This window comes from Alligator sinensis, unplaced genomic scaffold, assembly GCF_000455745.1.
Source record: "Alligator sinensis unplaced genomic scaffold, ASM45574v1 scaffold907_1, whole genome shotgun sequence".
Classification (NCBI taxonomy): Eukaryota; Metazoa; Chordata; order Crocodylia; family Alligatoridae; genus Alligator; species Alligator sinensis.
The window spans coordinates 3098013-3104354 of NW_005841925.1; the positions used below are offsets into that span (position 1 = coordinate 3098013).

Below are 6342 nucleotides of genomic sequence, written 5' to 3' on the forward strand. Positions count from 1 at the left end.
GGCAACCAGCCGCCTATTATGGGCTAGCGAAGTGCCTGGCGCGGGGGCCTGCGGGACCAGGGGGCTCCGCTCACCCCAGCTCCGAGTCACGTCCCGGGTGTCTCTTTTCATTTTTATTATTATTTTAATGTTTTTATTTAATTTTTATCTCATTTTTTTATTTGATTTTTGGTTTTTTTAACTTTTTACTTTTTCTCTCTTGGATACTAGTTTTCTGCCTTCCCTTCGTGTGTACTCTTTGCCTCTCGTGTAGAGGGGGAGAAGCAGCCCTAGGACGGCTGTCTTTCCCTTCTGTAGCTGGCTGAGCCGGCTCCCCCCCCCCCCCCTTCCGTTTTTTAAGCCCCAGGTGGACAAAGCCCAGTTTTGCCAAGTCTTCGATATGAAATAATTGTATTGGGAGCTGAAAATTATTGTGTTTTCTGAAAAACTCTCCTACAGTGGGGAAAAAAAAAGTATGCAAATAAGTTGTTTCAATTTTAAGTAACTCCGCAAGTTCTGGGAAAGGGGCTGTGGTGACTGGGGACAGAGGAAGAAGGGGTTGGGGCCAGATGCGATGGATCCCTGGTGGGTTTTCAAGGGGGGTAACAAAGATCTAGTAGATCTGACAGGGAGCCCGGCAAGGGCTAGACTCTGTGTGCGGGACAGGCAGTGGGAGACAGTCCACCAGCATGACGCTGTTTCCCCTGCTCCTTTGGGAGAATACGTAGACACACATGTACGTACATATATATATATACACACACACACACACACACACACACGTGCACATTGATATTCTCATAACAAGCCTGGCGCACACCCATACCGCCTGGCATCTCCAAGGTGGGCTGAAGCGCAAAGCTGCGAAGGCTCAGCATAACCTGCACAGACAAGCAGAAGGGGTCAAAGGAGCCCAGCACATTTTTCTGAAATTTAATGACACAAAAAAAAATCATACATTTTGAACACTTTTAGCATTATCTATTGTTCATCGTACAAGAGTTGAAATGATTGTACAAATACAATTATCGTGCACCTGGCAACACTGACGAAGCCTTGACAGATGATGTAGTTGGGGACGGTCCTGCTCTGAACAGGGGGCTGGGCTTGGTGCCCTCCTGAGGTCCTCTCATTGTCTGCAATTATCTGTCCAGCCCAGGCAAGGTGACAGGGGCCCAAGGGAAAAATTGCCAAGCAGCCGGCTTAAAAGAAACCAAGCAAGTTCCTTCTTTTTTTATTTTTAAGGTGAGGTGTAAAAGGCGCTGCCATGCAGAAGCCAGCAGTATCACCCAGAGCAAAGATTTAGTTCCCTGACGAGGGGCCAGGCATTTGGAGGTTGGGTCTGTGGCGGGGTTATGGAACTTCACAGCCAAGGCCTCAGGCTCCAGGCATCTTCAGGCTTGCAACAGGTGTGACGATGATAGGGCATGGGCTGCTTCCACCTGTGCTTTGTTCCTGATGCGCTTCCTCTGAAACAGCTGCTGTTTTCTGCTGTTAGAGATGGACCTGTTTCTTGTGCAAGTGGGGGGATGTTGGGCCAAAGCCAACTAACAAAACTATAGAATCATAGAAAACTAGGGTTGATAGGGACCTCAGGAGGTCATCTTTTCCAACCACCTGCTCCGAGCAGGACCGTCCCCAATGAGACCATGCTAGCCAAGGTTTTGTCTACCTGGGTCTTAAGAACCTCCAAGGATGTAGAGTGTACAAGCTCTCTGGGTATCCTGTTCCAGTGCTTTACTGTCCTCCTCCTGAGAGAGTTTTTCCTTATATCCGATGTAAGCCTCTCTTGCTACAACTTGAGACCATTGCTTCTTGTTCTGTCATCTGCCACCACTGAGAACAGTTTAGCTCCATCCTCTTTGGAACCACTCTTCAGGTAGTTGGAGTCTGCTATTAAATCCCCCCTCAGTCTTCTCTCCTGTAGATTAAATAAGCCCAGTTCCCTCAGCTGCTCCTCAGCGGTTATGTGCCCCAGTCCCTTAACCATTTTTGTTGCCCTCTGCTGGACTCTCTCCAATCTGTGCCCATCCTTTCTGTAGCTGGGGGAGCAGGAGGGGAAAATAAACCTCTGCACCTTCCTTAGGGGGGCAAGTGAATGCATAATAACTGAGTACTGGGGATGGCTAATGAGAAAACAGGGATGGGAGTTGACTTCATAGGTTCATAACAAGTGGTCTGAAGTGGGGGACATGCAGCAAAGAACACACGGCAGGCCTGTTTGTTTTGCAATGAAGTAACAGTGGCCACACGCTCACTAAAATAGCTATGAGCTTCCCTTACTTAGGGAGGCAACTAATGCATAACAATTGATTCCTTGGAATGAAACAAGTGGGGAAAGAATTGTGGGGGAGGGGGTTAGAGATTCATAACTAGTGCTCTAAGAGGGGGACCCTGGTCAGAGTACCCCAGCCATTGTTGGACATGGGCTACAGGGCTAGATGGACACTTGGGTGGCCCAGTATCGCTTTCAGTATTTTATTTTAATGTGGCATGGCTAAATGCCAAAGGGAAAGTATTGATGTCCTAGTGACTTAAGATGATACATTTAAAACTTAAGTTGCTAAATATTATCCATGGACTCTTGTGTGAAGTGTGGGAGATGTGTTTATTATATGTATCTTCATCTATTGACTTCTGAAATCTGCTACACTGGTGCTAAGGGCTAACCTAGGTTTCATCTACTCTGCAGAGTTTTTCAAGCATAGGTATGTCCCTAGAGGTGTGAAAAGACTGCACTGCCTAGCTGATACAGCAGTGCTGGCAAAACTTTTGGTATGGATACAGCTATGCTGGCAAAAGAGGCATTTGCTGGCTTAGCATCTATTGTTCTCGAAGGTAGTGTAGCTGTGCAGGAAGAATAACTCTTTTGGCCAAGGTTCACCTACATTTATTTGTCTCTGCTGCTAGAATTTCTAACAGCAGGGAGCAGTCACTGTTGCTATGCTGCCAGAGTCTGCGCACACCCATGTGCTGTTGATAACTCGGCACTTCTTCCCCTCTGCAGCTGTGCTGGCGAAGCATGAAATTCTCTGGGGAGGCTCCAGCTGGCTGCCACTGTCTGTTCAGCAGCAGTGTGTGTAAGGATGTCTATGTACACCTGTTGGCTGCGGGATGGAGTAGCAGCCTTGCTCCATTTGGCAGAGAGAGTGTAACTCGCCTGGCATACAGACGGGTTCTGCTCCCACAGGAGCTATCATTGTGGTTGTGTTCTAAGCTGCACTGGAAAAACTTCATTGGGTAAGACAAGTCTCTGCTTAGGTGAGGGGCTTTGCTGGCAGCACTGTAGTGTAGGGACTCTGATGCAGAAAAATGATTAGTTTTGCATGATTTTACATATTTGCAGGCAGTAGTCAGCCTAACACTAACACTTGACAGGTCTTGATGTCAGAATTGTTTTGCTGTTGTATATGTGTGTGTGTGTTCTTTCTTTGTGTTTGTCCAGTGGTCGGCACAACTGACTCATTGTTTCTTGTCCCTGTGTATAGAGTAATGGGAAAGATGGGAAGCATGCAGATGTGAAAAAGCCTGCTCTTAAAAGGAGAATATCTGTAGCAAGTGGAGATTGGAAGTAAAAAAGAAGGCTAAGCAGGAAGAGGAGGGGTGCTAGAAGGATCCTGGACTCTTCAGAGGCCCCAAAAGACTCTGAGGACGGTGAGGAAGAGTCTTGTGCACTGCTGTTTGTTTTTTCCATAGAGCTGTATATCTCTTGCGCCTTCTCCCTGAGGAAGGCGTGCAGGATTCAAAAGTACCTTTGTGAATTCTCTGTTCAATCCTCTGTGGCCTTTCTGACAGTTAAACAAAAAGCTCAAGTAGCTACAAAGGTGGAATGCTGGTGTGCATGTGTAAGGTACGGGGAGTCTGTGGGGATGAGCACTGCTTTTCAGGACTAGGGCACTTGGACTGTACGATCCAACATCCTGGAAAAGGTGACAGATTTGGAATCTTCACTCTGAGAGTGTGTCTATCTGGCAAGGTTACCATATTTCCAGGTCCCAAAAAGCAGACACCTGTCTGGGGAATGAAGTGGTAGGGGGAATATGATGGGGGGCAGCAGCGATATGCCGGTGCCCTGCCTATCCTGTTGCCCCTCATTGACAAACCACCCGCCCCAAGCACTGCCAGTACCTCTCACTTCCAAACAGCAGTAACCTGTCCCCCACCCCTTGCTGGTGCCCCTCACTCCCTACCCACAGTCCCCTGGTGCTGCCAGTGCCCTGCATGCCTACCCCACAGTCATCTGTCCCATCCCCCATGCCCCTCACTCCTGATCTGCATCACCAGCTGCCCCCCCCTCCCCCCAGCCCTGGCAGTGCCCCTCACTCCTGACCCACAAACCCCTGCCCCCTAGCCTTGCTGCCCAAGCAGCTCCCACATTTTGCTCTTGTTCTCTCCTCGCTATCTTGCTGGAGCCTGTGCAGGGAGCACATGACCACCAACAGCCAATCCCCAAGCAGCCTGCCCGGGAGAGCAGAGGAGCAGCAAAAAATCCAGACATTTGGCTCTTACTTTAAAAACCTGCTTGGACACAGCACTGGAGTGGGGGTGCGAAAAAAGAAGACATGTCCGGGGAAAACCTGGGCATACTCTACCCCTGCTGTCTGGGCTAGTATCTGGACACTGGTTGGATCATGTAGGCATGAAAGAAGAATCCTAGTATTGGTTCCAGTATACTAACTTGCTCATGCTCCACAACAGGGAGCTCTGGATTTTAATGCTTTTTTTTTGCTCTTTCACATGAGAACAGTCAGTGGGTTGCTTGTGAAAGGTACTTTAGGTCAGGAACTCTCACCCAGTTAGGAAACTACATATCTCCACTTTGCCACACTCTGACCCCATGCGAGTTAAAGCCTTCTTTGCAGCTTTCTGATTTTCTTTAGCTTTCTTTAGTAATTTGATATCCCTTTGAGCTTTGAGTGTTTGGTTGGTTCAGCCAGTTTATTAGAGCATCTAATATGTGGTAGAATAATGGGAGTTACTGGGCTGTATTAACAGAAATATCATTTGCAAGTTGAGGGCAGTGATTCTTCCATTCTGTTCAGCACTGGTGAAACTCCTTTTGAAGGGCTGTGCTCAAAACCAGATGTAGTACTCCAGGAAAGATGTGGACAAATTGGAAAGAGTCCAACAGAAATTATTAAAGGTCTGGAAAAGTTAGAAGAGCTGGGATTATTTAGTCTGGAGAAGAGAAGACTGAGGGGGGAATTGGTAAATTTCAAATACTGGAAGGGTTGTTGGAAAGAGGATGGTGGTGGACTGTTCTCTTAGGGGTTTTTGCTACTTGGATTATTTTCATAGATTCATAGCCATTAGGGACTGGAAGAGATCTTGCAAGATCGAGTCCAGCCCCCCCATAGGCAGGAAGTCTGCTGGGGTCAAAGGACCCCTGCAAGATAGGCATCCAAAGGCCATTTGAATGAGTAGGTGCTTGCACCACCTCTGGGGGTAGTCTGGTCCAGACCCTGGACACTCGGAGCGTAAAGAAGTTTTTCCTTATGTCCAGTCTAAATTGGCCTTGCAAAAGTTAGTAGCCGTTAGACCTGGTTATTCCTTGGGGAGCCCTGGTGAACAACTGTTCTGCCGTTGGAGAACAACTGTATTTTAATACTCTTTTGGCTTTTATAAGTTGTGTTGATCTGGCTTTGTGCTCTTGCTCATTTGTTTTGTAAGCTATTTTGTACTGAGCCTTTGTTGGGAAGGGCAGCATATATATATTCTATCTATCTATCTAATGAATAAATTGTAGCAAAGGAGACTTAATTGGATATTAGTGCTGGCTGTCAGGATAATAGAAAAGCCGGTTGGGAGTGACTGTCAGATTGGGTGTGGTTAATTGTTGGAACAGATTATTTAGAGAGATTGTGGAATCTCTTTCCTCGGACATATTTAAAATGCAGGTCAGGAAAAACACTCGTCTAAGACAGAATCATCCTTGTCTGAACTGCCTTTAGCAGGGTGTTGGTTAGGTTCATGTTTCTCAACCTTATTTGTACCAGGACCCATTTGTAAACCTTGATGGCCAGTCCCTACCCAGTAAATAGTTTAAGTAGAAAACAGCCCCTGGGCCCTGTCGGTGCCCCTCACTCACTACCCACAGCCTTCCATACCCCTATCCCTGCTGGTACCCCTCAGTCCCAATCTGGGAACTGTGGGTGGAGGACAGCAGCTCTACCCTGCCACCATGGCCCAGCTGCCACCACTCCCCTCAGGCCGCCTGTGCTGCCTACCATCCTACCTCCCTTCTGAGGTAGAGCCGCAGCTTGAAGGGGGTGGGGGGATGCTGCCTCCAGGCCATGGCATAGGGTAGAGCTGTATGTAGCCTGGTGCACAAGTGGGTGGTGGTGGGAAGATGTGAGGGCAGCT

At 47.9% G+C, this 6342-nt stretch overlaps 1 protein-coding gene across 6 annotated transcripts in view; it reads left to right on the forward strand.

Annotated features, from left to right (window-relative positions):
• Window positions 1-6342, forward strand: part of PHRF1 (PHD and ring finger domains 1) — a 46758-nt gene that overhangs the window by 286 nt on the left and 40130 nt on the right. For 4 of the 6 annotated variants that reach the window (XM_025198570.1, XM_014517761.2, XM_014517760.2 and 1 more), the window contains exon 2: window positions 3468-3633. The gene's annotated coding sequence lies outside the window, so the exon portion shown is untranslated. Of the gene's footprint in view, window positions 1-2986; window positions 3220-3467; window positions 3634-6342 lie in introns of all 6 variants that reach the window. The other 2 variants (XM_025198567.1, XM_025198568.1) reach the window with 2 other exon arrangements.